Raw genomic sequence first — 18,844 nt, 5'->3', positions numbered from 1 at the left:
ACTGAGATTCAGGCTGTCAGAGATGAGAAGGACAAGAATATAGATGAGAGAATACAGACATATCATGAGCAACTGTATCTCTTCATGGTTTCTGAGCAAAATGAAACCAACACCTCCCATCTAATCTTTAGTGTGATGAGAATTCCCCAAAGCTTAGACCCAGGGTGTCTTTGGCTCTGAAGTAAATTCCCTTAGCTAACCTGAAGCAGAAGACCCTGTACTATTCTAAATGATTATTTATGTGCAATCTGTCTTTATTACTGATTGCTAGTGAAGATTATAATTTACTCTTTCATTTGTCAACCATTTACCAAGTGCTTGCTGTATATCAGGCACTGTTCTAGGTGCTGGGAATATAGTAGCAAATGAATGAGATAAAAATCACCACCCCACAGAGCTTACATCAGTGCATAGATACACCTGAGTAAAATAAGTAAAAGAAAATATATGATATATTAGGAAGTGATAATTGCTACTGATGAAAATAAAGAAAGGAAAGTGTTAATAGAGCGTTGAAGGGGAGGGTGGAACTTTAGATAGGATGGTCAGGGTCTTTATCTCCATTATGTAACATCCTTCTGGGTTAAAAGGTTATTTAGCATTTGCATCCAGAAGGACCTCTATAGACATATTCATACAGACATATCTACTTCACATAAATTGATGACTTTCTTTAGTTTTGATTTTCTAATTTTTCTAGTTTTGATTATTTTTGAAATGTAAATATAACAAAGATATTTCCAGGGACACCTGGGTGGCTCAGCAGTTGAGCGTCTACCTTTGGCTCAGGTCATGATCCTGGGATCGGGTCCTGCATCGGGCTCCCTGCAGGGAGCCTGCTTCTCCCTCTGCCTGTGTCTCTGCCTCTCTCTGTGTCTCTCATGAATAAATAAATAAAATATTTTTTAAAAAGATATTTTCAATCTTCATTGAAATTTCAGTGTGGTATTGCTATGTAATCATTTACTTGTTTTACAAATACTTAATGAACACCTACTATGTAGCAGGTATCATTACAATATATTGGTGAGGATACTTTTAGTAGCATATAAAAATAAAAATGACTTAAAATAGCTTAAAGGAAATGCTTTGGCTCATGTAACTGAAAAGTACAGAGACAAGGTTATTTTTTGGCTCAGCTTAATCCGGTGGCTCAACAATATCAAACAAGGAGCCTATTTTCTTACCATCTATTTTTCTGTTCTGCTTTCTGTGGTTTCTGCATCATTCCACCCAAGATGCTGCCAGCAGCTCCCACAGAGTGTTTCTTTGCCCCGTAATTCCCAGCAAAATGCTGAGACGCATTGTGATTGGAGCAGCATGGGTCACATGCACACTTTTAAGGCAATGCTGTGACCAGTGGAGGAATGCAACTCTTGGCTTAGCCCAGTTCATACAAATCACCCCTAGAATCATAGTTGTAAACAGCTTCTTCAGAACTATGTGATTAAAAATGGAAAATTAGTCCTATTGAGAAGGGTGACTTTGGGAATAAATGCCAAGAATAGCAGTGTTCACTGTGTCTGAATTCAGAATTTAAAGATGAATGAAATTGGCACAGTTCTTGCCTTCAAATAATTTTCCAATTTATGTGCATGTTGGCCTTTTCATTATTCTCATTCATTTTTGAACCCAGCAAAAATATAATTTGAGATGAGGAATAGATATTTGATAAGTTCATAAATAAGAATACATGTATGTAATGTGTCTTCTTGTCTAGGATCTAGCATATGTATGCATTTACCTCCATATGACCTGGTTGCCTGAAGCCTATGCTGTGTGGAAGTCAGAAAGCAATGCACCATCATCAGGGAAATGCAAATCATAACCACACTGAAATATTACTTCACATTTCCTAGAATGGCTATTTTCAAAAAGATAAGAAAAACAAGTGCTGGCAAGGATGTGGAGAAAAAGGAATTTTTGTACACTGTTAGTGGGAATGTAAATTGGTGCAGTGACTATGGAAAACAGTATGGAGGGTTCCTCTAAAATTAAAAAAACAGAACTACCATATGATCCAGTAATTCCATTTCTGGGTACGGATTTTACCCAAAACAAAACAAAAAGTGACTTCAAAAGATAATGTGCACACCATGTTCACTAAGCATTATTTACAATAGCCGAGATACACACACACACACACACACACACACACACACACATACACACACTGGACTGTTATTCTTTCATTTTAAAAAAAGACATTTTTGCCATTTGTGACAATGTAAATGCATCTCGAGTGCATTGTGCTATGTGAAATAAGTGAGACAGAGAAGCTCAAATACCACCTGATCTCACTTAAATGTGGAATCTAAAATCAAATCAAAACAAAACAAAACAGAACCAAGCTCAAAGATATAAAGAGCACATTGGTGGTCACTAGAGGGAGTAGGTGTGGTGAGAGAAATGGGTGAAGGAAGCCAAAGGTCCAAATTTACAGTTATAAAAGAAATAAGTCATGGTAATGTAATGTATATAGCAAAGTGACTGCAGATAATAATGCTGTATGGCATATTGAATAGGAGAGTAGATCTTGGTTGCAAACAGTGAAACTGGGGACATCAGACAGAGGAGTCCTGTGGAGAATCCCAGGACAGCATGGGTAGCTGTGTTATGTCCCCAGTGATGAATACAATGACATTGCCTCAGTGGCCTTGCAGCAAATGTGGAGCAACTTAGATTAATCTATTAGTTTTATTGTTATTTATGGAATGGACCTCAAAACCCACAACTGGTTGCCCAACCTAAAAAAAAATTTACCTCCTGCTACTCCATAAATAATCACTACCCATGTGAAACTAAACAGGAAATGAAAACACTTGGTTCATCCCTGGAGAGATGCCACAGACGTGCATTGTCAGAGCTGCCGTTACAACATGGATCACTGACTCATGGCCAGGTGCCCTGGTTGATTACCATGCCCTCGGGGACAGAAATAAGGTACAGTACCTGACTACGATCTGACTTTTCACACTTAACAAGCTGAATAGAATCTGTGTGGGAGGTAAACTATTGTCTCTGAACAACTTTCAGCATCCTATCTGATGTCTGCTTTAGTTCTGTATCGTGTTTTCAAAGCAGAACATTGTTTTTAGCCTGGATTTGGTGGGAATCTGTTCCCACTAAATCATGGGCCAATTTTTCCTCCTACAGGTATATTCTTTGATATATCAGTGAATATATTTGTCTTGTGCAAAACCCTATTTAGATTTGATAATTTCTTCTCCCCTCCTAGTTCCCTTTCAAATAATAACCTGGGTATTCTGTGTTGTCTATGTGCCAGATCCTGTCCTAAGATATTTGTGGGGACTGTCTTGTTTCATTCTTACTAAAGCTCTAGTGACCAAGTGCTATAACCCTAATTTTTCCAATGAGGGAACTAAGTTTGAGAGTTTACATGACTTGCCCAATGTCACTTCACTAAGAAATATTTACTTTGAGGTCTTTGTAACTTAAAATCTGCAAAATTGGGAGAATGGTGTACTTTCTAAAGGCTGCCAAGCACAGAATCACTGTTTCTTTAGTGTACTTCTAAGACATGGAGTTTACTGAGGTGAGTGGAACTATGTCGACTCATCCCCACCTGCTATTCTACGACCTATTGGGTGCCACCAATACCTCATATTGTCCTATTTAAACTGTGGGCCCAGACATCCAGTGGGTGAGTAGAGAGTCTCACACAGGAGAACAAGCCAGCTGTGTTGTTTGCTACATGCCCTCTTGGTGGCTACTCTGTTTAGAATTGGTCAGTATAATACTTGGCTGGTGACTCTGACCTAGAACTTTGAGTTCTAACTGCCCACCTGAGGAATTCCTGGCTCCTAGAAATAATTTAGGATGTCTAGAAAGTGTGAGGTCCACAATGTATAATGCCATGTGTTGGAGTAAACACCTCATACGTGGACTATTACAAACTATGAACTTTGCTCAAGTTCTCCTTCATTTCATATTCAGGGGTATTGAAGCCAGGCTTACTCCTGTCTTTGCCTTTTTATTGTCCAGCTTGTCTAATGTAATGTATCATTATAAATAAATAATGATAAATAATCATCAATAAGTCTATGCATTTCCAGGAGATTTTATACATCCAGCCAAAAACAATGAGGTAAATTATTGTGTGGCATCATAATAATGTAGCCACAATATGTGGTTGAGTGAAAAAAAGTTAATACAGAACAGTAGGTAAAGTCAATTCCCATTTCAAAAACTGTGTGTGTGTGTATGAATAGGAAATATTAGGAATAGGAAAAAATAACTGGAAATATTTATAATACTGACTGCTATGTGTCTCTATGTAGTTTTTCCAAAGTATTGTGTCCATATTACTTCCTTTTAAGCATCACATTTACAACCTGAAACAAAAACAGGTCTCTAAGTTTATAATTTATAACCACTAGTTCTCCAGATTCTGGATGTTAGCTTTAAAAATCTGTAGTTTGTTGAAGTTGAGTTCTGCTTTTTTTTCTTTCTTTTGGTGTCATCACTGTTTTCAAACTTTCTGTAATTCTGAGAAATTCTTTCAATTCTGAAGAGAAAGAAAAAAAAAAAAAAAGAATAAGCCAGGAGATCCTCTTGGTGTGGTGGAACTATTTTAACAGACAGATGTATAAAAAGATGAGCAAGGCATTTGGCTTCAGGCCACATGGCTGCTTGGGAGCTCCAAGGTACTTTCCTATTCTAGACCACTCAAGGGCAGAATTACAGTGGGCCTGGAGTGACTCAGCAATGGGGCAGGGTTGGAGTGGAGTGAAGGAGACAGTATGGAGGGATTGAGGACAGGTTTGGGTCTAGGCTGTGTTCTGAATATAGAAGTGAATGTAGGCTTCAGTGCACAGATCACATACACGCAGGATCAAGTGATTTAGACTTCTTCAGATTGAATACCAGACCAACAACTATCAAAATTCCAAAAACACTTCACGTAAAGAGTTTCAGCACTGTATATGATAGCTTGATCTTTTTAGAAAAACTAGAAAATCACTGGAGTCTTTTGGAAATACTATATATGAAATAAATATAGTATAATTTGCTTTTGATTCATATTAGCACATGACTACTCAATTCAACAAATATTTCTTGAGTACCACATGCCAGGCTCTGTGCAAAGCAGTGAACAAAATAGACAAGGCACCTGTCCTCATAGGACTTATAGTTTGGATGCATGCTGATGTCTGTAGTATCACTTAAAATATTGTTAGCCCCAATTCAAATGTGCTGTAAGTGTAAAATGCATACTGGATTTCAAATACTGGGTATAAAAAAAGTTAAATATCTCAATTTTTTTCCATCAATAACATGTTGCAATGATAGTAGTTTGAATATATCAAGGAAATATATTAGGGAAATAAATATATTAAAATTAACTTCACCTGTTTCTCTATACTACCTTAATATGGCTCCTAGAAAATTTTAAATTATATATTCAGCTTACGTTATATTTTCATTGGATAGTGCTAGAAAGGCTTCTCAAACCTCCCTTTGCTCATAATTATATAAAAAGCTTAAAAATACAGATTTCCAGGTCTACCTCCTTTCCCCTGGAGATTCTCTTAGCCTGGGCAGGGGCTCTGGTGCTGGCATTTCTTTTTAAAGCTCCCAAAACACAATGGGCCATTGTTCCAGGGCCTGTGAAGAGTCACAGTAAGGCTCTGCACTAGCCATCTGCAACATATCCTCCAATCACTTTCTGAGGGTCCTCTTAACTTTTAAGATATGTCCACAAATTGAGATACCTGTCTTCCGGAGGTGGAGCTCAATTCCGCTCCTTTTCTGTGTGAAGTCTTAATGACTGACTGCTAGCAAATCAACTGTGGCAGAAGTAACCTTATGTGGCTTCCAAACTAGGACACAAAAGGCACTCTTTCTCTCATCATCCCAGCAGAAGCCAGCTGCCATGTTGTGAAGGCACTCAAGCAGCCCCACCGAGAGGGACACAGAGTAAAGAACTCAGGCCTTCTGCCAAGAGCCAGTAGGAGCTTACTAGCTGTGTGAGCAAACCACCTCTATGGAGATCATCCCAGTCGAACTGGAGATGACTGCGGCCCTGACCAACATCTTGACCAAGCTCCTGAGAAACTCTGAGTCAGAGCTGCCCTGCTAAATGACTCCCAAATTTTTGCCCGATAGAGACTGTTTGAGATATTAACATTTCTCGTTTCCAGTTGCTAAGTTATAGGGTAATTTTAATGTAGTGTCAATGCAATGTGGCACTTGGTCTCCCTGTTCCTGACCATGGCCTCCCTGAGACCACCTGCCAATGGTGAGTTGCCTGAGCAGCTCAGAACTAATAATGAGAGTGCTGTAAAGCTCCCCCTGTCAAGGCAAGGGCCCAGTGACCACAGACAACCATGCTGTTACAATGATCTGAGCACTAGGCCGGCATCCAGAGAGAAGCCTAACTGCTGGCCTCAGAGATCACCCAGCCCAGCTCCCTGGGAGCTGCACCCTAGGCTGCAGCTCTGATGCCTTGCTGGTGGTTATATGGCACAGCACCCGGTAAAAATGCACCAGGACAATTTTACATGTCCTCTGACCTTTGCTACAGGCATGGAATCTGCCTCCATCCTCCTCCCCAACCTGATTTCACTCTCCTCAGCCTCCATCCTAAAACAAAGTTCACCTTCAAAAACAGGGCTGCTTAGAAACACGCACACACATCTGTACACATTTTGACTCCTGATTGCAGTCTCCTCCCCTTGACATTTCTCACTTCCGCCAATGTCCTCAGACCCACAGCTGCACTAGCCTATGATGATGATTTTATTCTCACTTTTGGTATTAGTATACATCATTCGCCTTTGCCTCCCCAAACACAGTCCCACCGTCTACCTCTCCTACATTTCCTGACATACAGTCCTCAGGAGGAAATCCTACAATGCACACTTCTACGTGGGGGAAGCAGTGAGGAAAGCATTATGGCAGTCTTGGTCAATTATAAAAACAACTATTGTAGATTCCTGGTCTTGGCCAAGAAATTCTGCTCTAGTTGGTTTGGCAATAATAACAGAAGGGTAATAATGCTTAACTTTCTTTTTTGACACCATTATTTTAAGTTAAATTCTTTCAACTTGAAGTTCTTTAAGATTTATAAGGTAAGAAGTTAGTTTCAACTCACTGGATCCCCCAAGTTGTTCTAAAATGAACACCTAAGTGTCAACATCAATCAAATGCTTCATGCTTTTTTTTTTCCAGTGCAAAAATGGAAACAAAGATTACCTTATTCCTAAAGGGTTTTTTCCCTCCATACTTTTGCCTGGCTTGAAATCAGACTCGTGTTCTGAGCAAAAAGGAGCAATTAAGTACAGACTTCTATTTTAACAGGATGTATTTAAGTCAGCCAGGAGCATTCTCCCTGCATTAAGTCAAAAGGTCTTAATCAGAAAATCAGAAAAACTGATTTATAGTCTTGACACACGTGTCACTTATTGTTATGAGGGGCTATCCATGTAAGTGTATGATATTTCAGCTTTGCATAAATAACTTCTCCATTGTTTCTGACTATGAGTACTTAGGTTCGAATGCAAGGGCATCTGACCCCAAGCTGCTTGTGTCAGAGTCTTCCACTTTGCTGTCAAAGGTGAATTCACATTTCTTTCCCCAACACACACACTTTTTTAGTGCTCTACCCTGCACCTCTCCAGGACTCTCTTCCAACCCCAAAGAGATAATGCATGTATTTCAAAAGATTCCTTGTTAGTGAGATGATAACTGAAGGCCCACCTACTCTCATTTTGGGCTACTAGGCTTCACTTTTAATGACAAAGGAGAAGTCCGCTAATGATGTTTACCCATCTCAGCCTGTGTTTGACTAATGTTTGAAAGGGGTTTTGTTATCATAAGACATTCCTGAACAATCACTCTCTTGGAACATCAAGCACACAGAAGGAGAGGTGAGGGTCAGGATGGGGGAGGAGGATCTGAAAGAAAGGCTTCTGGTTCAATCCTCCCCGCTTGTTCAGCACCATCTAGTGGGGGATTCCAATGTGACTCCAGGAATGAGAAAGCTCAGTGTTGTCCTATGCATAGGCGAGGAAGAGGATCTCATATCCATCCTCTCAGATGACATGCAGTCACCCACCGTTTGTCTTCTGTGGATTACACACATTTTGAATTATACACAGTACATATTCAATCTTACTGTTTAATCTTACATTGTCTCCCAACTTGAGATATTTGACTCCTTAACCTGATATGTGGGCAGGGAAGGCAAATAATATTAATACAATCAAAGCAAGCAGTGCCTGGGAAAAGATCGCAGAGCATTCCAAAGATAGATAAAATAGAATGCTGCTCTAATGTGGCTTCTTATTATAGTTGCATTATCTTTAAAATTATATTGTTATAAAATAAACGGATATGTCTGTATAAGTAAATTGTCTAGATAATTGAAATTTGAACCACCATAATGTTTAGTATTATTGCTTTCAGAGGACTACTGAAGAAAACTTCATGTGTACCTCATTTACTAGATAGAATTCTCAGGTGATATGTGGGACTATCTGTTCCCACATGAAATGGCCCCCATTACTGTTAAATTATTGTGCCCTCTTTCCATAGCTTTTCTTCCTTCTCTCTTCCATCCACTGTAAATCTACCTTCTTGTAGCACCCTGATGCCCTCCATTTCTTAATTGTTTACTTCTTTTAAACTTAATGGTAGGCAAACATATAACTAAATTATGTAGAAACAGGTCTATATTAAGAAAGAAACCCTCTTTCTGAGTAAAACATACCTGTTTTAATTAATAGTTTATGACAATATTTTTGATTTTCCTTTCCCACTTCATCCTGAGAGGTCTTCCAGAAAACGGTTGTGGCTGAATAAGTCACTGTCAAATAAGTTAAGTGTGGTAGATTTTTTATATACTGTTGATTAAAGGACATTCACCAATGTGTTCACATGAAAAAATATAGAAAAGGTCCAATTCAATTGGTACAACAATCTAAGGAAATACATATTGGATACTCCCAACAGTCCTGTCATGCAAATTCCTTTCGTGACTAATATTTTGTTTCCTTTTTGAAATCAAGCAGGTGTAAATGAGAGCTAACTGGATGTTCTTTACTTTCTACTCAGTCTCAGATTCCCTTGATAGGACAGTGTGGCAGGTGATCCGAGCTAACAAGATAGTTACTTATCCATGATAATCTAATCCAGTTCTAGGATGACAAATGGCCCCCCAGAAGGTGATAATAGTTGTATGGCATCTCTACTTATAGGTTAGAACCTTGGTTAAGGCATGATATCAGGAGACTAAGATCATGAATGGGATTCCCCTCCCTGGGACAGATCCCCTTCTGTGGGGTCTGATGTTTCCATCACTTGGAGAGTTCTTTTTAAGAAACCGAACACAACATTACAATTAGGTAAGAAAGTAAATATTTAAGAATAATTTCAAAGAGGTCATAAATACCATACACGTCACAAAATCCAGATTAATAGTGTTTTTTATTAGCTACTTGACACTTCTACAATATTTTTTCTACTCTTTTATAGCTGCATACTCTTTGATTGCCTCCTTGAATAACAATTTTGTTGTATGATTTTCTTAACAACAATGAAATATAGTCATTCTTCCTGCAGGATTGGAGCTTTTGGCTTCGTAAAAAATTAGATCAATGAGAATAAAGATGTCTTCAATGAATGGAAATGTGGAATCTCTACCTGTGGATGAGCTTTTCCATCTGAAGGAATAAACCAAGAGAACATCAGTTAATGTGGAAAGATCCAGCTGGGCTTATTTTGGAAACGGCTTTGGTATCTTCAGTGAAAGGAGGCAGCATAGCCCAGTGTTTAGGAGCTTGGTTTACTTACAACCATGTGACTTTGGCAAGTAACAATGTCTCTGCACCGAGATTTACTAATACCCAACTCATAAAATTGCTCAGAGGATTAACAGAGAAAGGTTATGTAATATATTTAGTACAGTGCTTGTTTTGTTGTTGGTTAGCTTTGCTTCTGAATTGTTTTTGCCTTAAACAAAAGGCAAAATTTTATTTTTAAGTAAAAATAAATATAAAAAGTGCCCCAAGTGATGCTGATCCACAGCCAACATTGAAAACTACCAGACCACACTTGTACCAAAAATTCAGTTATTTTGATGAGAGATGCCTTGGAGGTGAGGTGAGAAAGAAAAAGTGAAATAATTCCTTGTATAGTGAAGAAAGAATGCGTTCATTTAAAACCAGCTTTGCTGTCACAAAAATGATGGTTTGAAAGACTTGTTTAGTCATGTTTCCAAATCTTAAAAAAAAATGTTTTTTAAAAAAGTTCTTTAGATCAGCAATCTTGAAATCATGTCAAATGTATCCGGAATTTGCCAAATTTCTAGTGCTCCAAAGTTAAAGTTTTTCACTATGAAATGTATCCTAAGGGGCCTTGAATGTGATGCAGCATCCAGTGCTTTGTTTTCTCTGTAGGATAGGCTTGGGTTTCAGACATATTTATGTTTGGGTCTGAGTTTTGCCATTCACTCTACATGTGACTTTGGGAAAATTATTAACCTCTCTAAAGTAGTTCACTTTTTAAAAAATTATTTATTTGAGAGAAAGAGAGAGAGTAAACGCATGGGGACGTGTGGAACAGAGGGAGTGAATCTTCAAACACATTCCCACTGAGCCTGGAGCCTGAATGCTGGGCTCAGTCTCACAACCCATGAGATCATGAACTGAGCCAAAACCAAGAGTTGGATGCTTAATCAACTGAACCATCCAGGCACCCCAAGGTTGTTTACTTTTTGATAAAATAAGAACATTAATTGGGTCTACCACCTATCTTTGCTACTAGCCCTGAATGAGATGGATGTCATGCTTTTAGCACAGTTCTGACACATTCTTAGCACTTAATATAAGTTAGCTATTATTATTTTTATTATTCTTATTTGTTTGAGAGTGTAAAGTTTTTATTTTGGTTTGTATGGAAACACAGAAGATCTCAAATAGCCAAAGCAACCTTGAAAATGAAAAATAAAGCTAGAGGTATCACAATCCTAGATTTCAAGTTATATTACAAAGCTGGAGTAATCAAAACAATATGGTGCAGGCACAAAAATGGACACATAGGTCAATGAAACATAATAGAGAGCCCAGAAATAATTGTAATATAATAATTGTATAGTGAATTACTTTTCTACAAAGGAAACAAGAATACACAATGGAAAAACATCTCTTTGATAAACGGCATTGGGAAAACTGGACAGCTACATGCAAAAGAATGAAATTGGACACACACACACACACACACACACACACGAACACCTCAAAATGGATTAGGGACCTAAATGTGAGACCTAAAACCATAAAAATCCTAGAAGAGAGCACAGGCAGTAATTTCTCTGATATCAGTCAAAACAACATCTTTCTAGGTATGTCTCCTCAAGAAAGGGTAGCAGAAACAAAAATAAGCTATTGGGATTACATCAAAATAAGAAGCTTCTGCACAGCAAAGTAAACAACCAACAAAACTAAAAGACAACATATTGAATGGAAGAAGATATTTGAAAATGAAATATCTGATGAATAGTTAATATCCAAAATATATAACCAACTGAAACCATGCCAAAAAATCCCCCCCAAATAATCAAATTTAAAAATGGACAGAAGAAGAGTGCCTGGGTGGTTTAGTTGGTTAAGTGTTCAACTCCTGATTTTGGCTCAGGTCATGATCTCAAATTCATGGGAGCCCAGCGTGGCTCTGTGCTCAGCAAGGAGTCTGCTGGAGATTCCCTCTCTATCCCTCCTCTTCTGCTCCCTCCCTCTAACTCACATGCACATGCTGTCTCTCTTTCTGTCTCAAATAAATAAATAAATCTTTTAAAGAAAAAGCACAGAAGAATGAACAGACATTTCTCCAAAGAAGATATGCAGGTGGCTAATAGACACGTGAAACAATGTTCAAGTTCATTCATCATCAGGAAATGCAAGTTAAAAGCATAATGAAATATTATCTCATACCTGTCAGAATGGCTAAGATGAAAAACACAAGAAACAACAAGTATTGGTGAGGATGTAAAGAAAAAGGAACCCTTGTACACTGTTGGTGGGAATGCAGACTGGTACAGCCACTGTGGAAGACAGTGTGATGGTTCCTCAAAAAATTAAAAATAAAACTACCCTATGATCTGTTAATTGCACTGCTGGTATTTACCCAAAGAATACAAAAACACTAGTTCAAAGGGATATATGCACCCCTATATTTATTGCAGCATTATTTACAATAGCCAAATCATGGAAGCAGCCCAAGAGAATGGATAAAGGAGATGTGGTGTATACATACAATAGAATATTACTCAGCCATAAAAAAGAAGGAAATATTGCCATTCGCAACAACATGGATGGATCTAGAGAGTATAATGTTAAGTGAAATAAGCCAGTCAGAGAAAAACAACTACCAAATGATTTCACTCATATGTGAAGTTTAACAAACAAACAAAATAATAAGGAAAGGGAAAAGAAGGGACAAACCTAAAAACAGACCCTTAACCATAGAGAACAAACAGATGGTTATCAGACAGGAGAGGGGCGGGGGTTGGGTGAAATAGGTGAAGGGGATTAAAAGTACACTTATCTTGGTGAGCACTGAGTACTACGGAAGTGTTGAATCATTATATTGTACACCTAAAACTAATATAACACTATATGTTATGTTAACTACACTGGAATTAAAATTAAATCAAAATTTTAAAGTTTTTATTTTTTGTTTTTTGTCCATGATAGTTTTATTTCCTCTAAGAGCTATACTGAGTTTATATATATATCTTTTTGGGCCATCTCATTTATAATTCAAACCCTGAGGAACTGACAGAGATAAATACCCAGTGTGTTTAACAAAATGTGAAGTGTATGGGCAGGCATGTGTGTATGTGTGTTTGTGTGTGTGTGTAAGTGTAAGTGTTCTGATTCTTGCATTCAGCCTATCTTTAAAATGAATTTTACTTATATATATAAGCGGCCAGAAAAATAACAAAAATGGCCTAGAAGTAAAAATTAACTTTTGGAGCATTTCTCAAAACAGTCTACTTTGGAAGTGTCCATGTATTTCTAGAACATATCCAAGATGCACCTTATTAACTAGTACAAGCCACTTAGCTTCCTGGTGACTTGAGGTCCTCATATATGAAATAGGGATAAGATACTTGGTATGATTTACAGAATGTCCTTCCTTCAATATGTTTAATGGGAGTAGCAGTGGCTAAAAGAGCCATGATTCCAGCCCAGCCTTCATGGATCTTACGGTCTAATAAGAGTAGCAGACACTGAGTGGTGTAATGAGTGTTATAAAGGAAGAGTACAGGGGTAGTGGGAGTGTACAACATACTCATGGAGCCTAGTCTGAGGAAGTGGCATTTGGATTTGTAGGGGTAAAAAGTTATTATGAAAAGAGGACTGGAAAACAGGCTAAGAATTGGTTACATGGAATAATTCATCCAATCATTCACATATTTATTTAACAAATAACCAACAAGATGGATAAATCCTCTACTTTCTCACATATATATGTATATATCACCAGCTGCAATGCCTAGTACACAATAGGAAGTCAAACTAAAAGCTCTTCCATAAGCCTCATGTATCCATACCCATTACCTCTGCTCTCACTAATTTTTATCCAGGCTATTCCAGTAGCTATCCCTAGCTAGCTGCTGCATAGTTATCAAAGTTATTATCCTCAAACAACTTTTAATGCTTTAGAGGACCATCTCTGGTTTTACAGCCTTTATTATTCTTAAAAAATATTCATTTATTTATTTTAGAGAGAAAGAGAGAGCACAAGGGGAGGGGTAAAGAATCTTAAGCAAGCTCCCCGCTGAGTGCAGAGCCTGACATGGGGCTCCATCCCAGGAGCCTGAGATCACAACCTGAGTTGAAACCAAGAGTCAGATGCTTAACCAACTGAACCACCCAGGAGCCCCTGGCTTAGGAGCATTTAAATGGAGGAAATTTCATCCAACTGTTCTACAGAATTCTCAAAATGAGGTCTGTTTCCTTGAGGGTCGGTTACTGTTGGCCTCACTACACCCTGTATTTGAAACACCCACCATGAGAAAAATAGAAGTTTTCTGAGCTATAGGCTTGAGTTGGTCTTAATAGTAGTAAACTGCAATCTGTGTTTGCTCTCTCACGGCTTAAAATACATATCCAGCTTGAAATTTCTGGACTGAAGATCTGCTAATCGCTTATGGGGCCAGTAGGTTTCCAGATGGGGTGCTAGACAGTTGCAACAGATAACCTGGGGGTTGGCTGAGTCAGGGAAGACACACAATGAAGAAATAGGAGCAGGCTGGACAGGAGCTGAAATTCGCTAAAGCAAGGAGTGCTAGATTCCCCCTCCAATCCCTATGCCAGATTCAGCCTATCTCAGAAAGTCTTAGAGCCTAGAGACCGTTATTTAATGTGCAAAATTTTTTACTTCCAGCATTCAGTGGTAGTTTTGATGCAGAGAACATGGATTATTTAAACAAGTTGCTTAAAAGTAGATGTCAGTAGATTTACCAGAGAGGAATTGCCTTTTACATGATTTTGTTTTTCATTTGGCTTTCCACAAATTGCTGTTATGAGAAAAATTTCCTATGAAACTGCAGGTGTGTGTTCTGCATTTAAAAGAGAGCTCTAGCATAATCTTTGAAAATTGTATTCACTTAAATATCTAATTTTAAGAATATAGACATTTTCCTTTTTTCTGTATTATTCCTATAGTTGAAAAGTTAGATTTTGTGGGGCAAGGAAAAGTGAACCTGAAAAAAAGTTTCTTCAAATCTCCAAGTCCCTCATAGAACTTGACCTGTGATCGATCGTCTAGCAAATATAACACTTAGAAATGGAGCAGTTTTTCTTTTCTTCTATCTCTGTTAGGATTCTCTTGATTACAGAAAATACAAATCAAACTGGTTCGAACAAATAAAGATTATTTGCTCACATGACTGAAGGGTCCAAACTGAGCCAGCATTCATATTTCTTTCCTCTGTTTCTTACTCCATTCTTAGGCCAAATGATCAGGAGAAGGCTTCCAATAGCTTCTGAGCCTGCATTTTTTTTTCCAGCTTCTAATTAAAAACAAAGAGCAAATGTCTTCTTCCCAGCATTCTGAGCATACTTCCTGTACTTTGCTCTGATTGAACCCCCATGAGTCACATGACTGGTTAAATTAAGCTCTGTAGTCAGGCAAGTGCAATGCAGTGATTGGCTTGGGGTAGAGTCATATGTTCCACTAGTGGGATGGGATGCAAAGCACTATGGGGACCAGGTGAGCAGAAAGTGGGGGAGGAGTGGATGCACACAGTAAAGCCATAGTTGTTGGTAGGAGGGGAAATGGATGCTGGGGAGACAAGTAATAATCACTTTAGCTTAAATCCCGCTACTCAACAAGTTCCACCTATCCTCCAGTTCATGCACCATTCTGAAACCAGAGATATCTTAGGGTTAGGGTGGATAGAGGGAGGGCCTACTTCTATTCCTTTCCTTCTTCTTAAAAACAATTTTTAGCTTCCCATTACCTATAAAGAGCTTCTCGATCTGAGATACATCCCTCCGAAGATTGTGGCTAGAGACTAAAACAGGATAAACTGATATCTTACGATCTTACTTGAAGATTTAGAAAAAAATACTAAACGTATATTATCAGATAAATGTTTTATGGAGTAGAGTTGAAAAAGTCACATGAATTCAGATAAAACACGAGACTTCAAGTAAATTTTATGCTTTCAGTTGTGTGTTCAGGGCTACGTCCCATGGATTCCTAGCTTGGTTAGGTTATTTGCAATTACACACCATCTCTGTAGCCTCATCTCCTAGTCTTTTTTCACACATATCTCCTGCCCCACTGAACTTTCCGGTATTCTCCAGATGTTTCTTTATATGGCTTTGCATGTTTACTCATATTATGCTCTTTGTCAAGGATGCTCTTTCCTGATCTATTCTACACCAGGAAAACTTTTATTCATTCTTCAGTACCCAATTCAAATATGATTTCCACACCAAATCACATTATAATTAAATATTTCCTTTGTGAATTTTTTTTCTGACACTTTGGCGATGAGTCCTCTCTCAATTTTTGATTCCTAGAATATTTTATCTATGCCACGGTTATAGTACATTATATTGAAGATAGGTTTTGGGTTGATGTTTTAATTGATGTCTGTCTCTTCCCATCAGATTCTGGTCTCTGTCATAACCCCAGCATCTAACACACAGCTAGCAATATATATTGATTGACTAACCTGAAAACTGATATTGTGCTTCATTTTTATTTGTACTTTTGCAACGTCTAACATAAGACCAAAGGAAGTATTCAAACATGTACTGAATGAATTAATACCAAATGTAATACCCCATTTTTTAAATTATAGGTAGGCTCCATGTCCAACATGGGGCTCAAACCCATGACCCAATCAAGAGTTGAGTACTCTACTGACTGAGCCAGCCAGCTTCCCCAAGACTCCAATATTTAATACCAGGTCCTGGAGACATTTTAAGCTTTTTCCTAAAATTAAGGGAATGGGTAAAGGTATAGATCAGAGAGAAATGAGTAGTAATTACAATGGGTCAAGATTTTGGGCAATATCAGGAGCCAAGGGCAACTACTTATGGGGCCCTTCTCTCAGAGCAACCCAAGTAATAGAGTAAATTTCTAATGGAGAGAGGACCAAGCTCTCCAAGGGCAGTGGCTCAGAGATAACACAGATGCCTTGGGTTTCAAGTAATAGAAAACCTCAACCTATTAATTTAGGCAGAAAAGAATGTTTAAGTAAAATGGTAAGTAGACTGCAAATATCTGGTGTCTAGATTACGTCCATCTTTCCTTTCTTCCAATCGCAGCATATCTGCTTTGTCCTTGGTTACCTTTCTTCCTGGTTATAAGATGACTTCCAGAGTTCCAGAGTTTTCTGTCACGCAGGCATGACAATGTCCAATGGAAAAGGGGGGACTGTCTCTCTTTCATCACTCTTTTAATAAGAGATTTCCCAGATTTCCTCTCACATCTCACTGGATAGAACTGAGGCATACACTCACACCCAGAGAAATAGACCACCAGGATTGGCTAAGCCCAATCAGTTCAGAATTGGGAATGGGTGCCAACAAAAGATATGTGAACATCTGAATAAAAGTTGGATTTGGGTTGCTAAGAAAAAAAAAGAGAATTTACTGTAGGGCAGGTGTTTAACAGGGTCTACTATAGACTCCTTTGTCATTTGGTGGTGGGAGAATAATTTTTAGAGCAATGAAATTGTTGCAGCCCAAAGGTAAGTAAGATCTCACTGTAAGGATTTCCAGTTCAGAAAGACATTTAGCCACATTTCAGAAAATCATGTCTTGATGCTCTGTGATGAAAGTAAGATACAAAGGTTTATATATTTTATCATTTTAGCTCTATAGATTTTTTAATTTGCCTAAAGAAAAGATAAAAAAGAAATAGTTCAAAATGATGGTTGTGTGAGATGGCTTGAGTTAGGGAAATTTTTTTTCAAAAGTTTTATAATGTGATTGTATTATTTCAGACTTTGTTCTATATATGTATGCTCTGAAAATCTTCTGAAGCCCTATAATAATAGCCTTGGCTAGTGATTTATGATGAATGTCTGACTAATTCTGTGACAATCATCTTTAAATATAACTTTTGTTGGTTGTGGATTTTATTTGAAGCAAAGAAAATGTTTTCCTTCTTCTTTCTTTTTTTTTCTGATTACATTTTATCTTCCTCTCTGCTTGATTTGAGTCATGCATTTCCTTCTTCTAAGTTCCCTCACCAAATCTAGATGTCCATCATGTCCATATCCATGATATGATTCACTAATGCATTCCTCGTCACTGCCATTTGTACAAATTTTTCATCATACCCTTCTATAACATCTAGAATCATGTGAGAGCTCTAGGGGAGAAAATGCCTCCTCAGATGTGACCAGAAGAAATAATCTGTCTATATAGAAAGGATGCTCTCACTGCAAGAAGAGATTTCTTTATCTCTTGGGCTCATTTTACCATCTCAGGAATATGTGTCTTTACTGAAACAGAAGGGATTATTTAAATTTCTTTACATGTGGTAAGTCATATAGGAGAGTGGGGGATGGTTATCAGGTTGATTTTCCATCACATTTTTAGCAGGGGGAACTTGGTTTCTTTCCTCCCACATCAGGGAGAAAGCTTGTGGGTCTGCCATCATTTCATGTGGCGGTAAGGAGCCATGACGGTCAAAGTTGAGAGCAACTGTTCATGCTGGATGCTCCTTCACTTGGTCTCCGGGACACCACTCTCTCTTGGATCTCTTCCTGCTTAACTGGCCACTCCTACAAAGCACCCTTTGCTGATAGTCCTTCATGTTCCAAACTTCAAAATATCGAAGTGCTGGAGATTTCAGTCTTGGGACTCTTCGGTACTGTTAACTACATAACGTTCCCTCTCAGATCTTGTTCTCTGCTCTGGCTTTAAATACCACCTATAAGTAGATGTTCCCAAATTTCTGTCTCCAGTGTGAACCACTTTCTAAACTCCAGACATCTCCTCTTTAATGTCTAATAAACTTCTAAAATTTAACATGTCCAAAACCAAACTCTTTATTTTCCTTCCGGACTGTACTTTCCCCACAATTTTCTCTATCTCAACAGACAACACATTTACTCCTCCAATTGTTCTAGGAAAAGCCTTGGAATCATCTTGGATCTCCACTCTCAAATTCTTTTGCCTTTACCTTTAATACCTATTCATAATCTGACCACTTCCTACCACTGCCACCATCACCTTAGGGCAAGCTACATCATTTTTTCCTAGACTAGCAGAATAATCCCCTTACTGGTCTCTCAGATTTTTGTCCTTAACTCCTATAGCATATTTTCCACAAAATAAACTGTTCC

At 38.1% G+C, this 18,844-nt stretch overlaps 1 long non-coding RNA gene across 30 annotated transcripts in view; it reads right to left on the bottom strand.

The window, feature by feature from the left end:
* The window catches only part of LOC106558120, a 112,915-nt gene that overhangs the window by 25,131 nt on the left and 68,940 nt on the right, over nucleotides 1-18,844 (bottom strand). For 14 of the 30 annotated variants that reach the window (XR_005382678.1, XR_005382682.1, XR_005382680.1 and 11 more), the window contains one exon: nucleotides 9,432-9,686. The exons of 1 other annotated variant lie outside the window; for it this stretch is intronic. This is a non-coding gene — a long non-coding RNA (uncharacterized LOC106558120). Of the gene's footprint in view, nucleotides 1-2,728; nucleotides 4,529-7,218; nucleotides 7,355-8,734; nucleotides 8,831-9,431; nucleotides 9,687-14,916; nucleotides 15,044-18,844 lie in introns of those variants that run through there. 15 more of the 30 variants (XR_005382672.1, XR_005382668.1, XR_005382674.1 and 12 more) reach the window with 11 other exon arrangements.

Source organism: Canis lupus, chromosome 32 (assembly GCF_011100685.1).
Source record: "Canis lupus familiaris isolate Mischka breed German Shepherd chromosome 32, alternate assembly UU_Cfam_GSD_1.0, whole genome shotgun sequence".
Taxonomy (NCBI): domain Eukaryota; kingdom Metazoa; phylum Chordata; class Mammalia; order Carnivora; family Canidae; genus Canis; species Canis lupus.
This window is presented reverse-complemented; position numbering and strand designations above follow the sequence as displayed.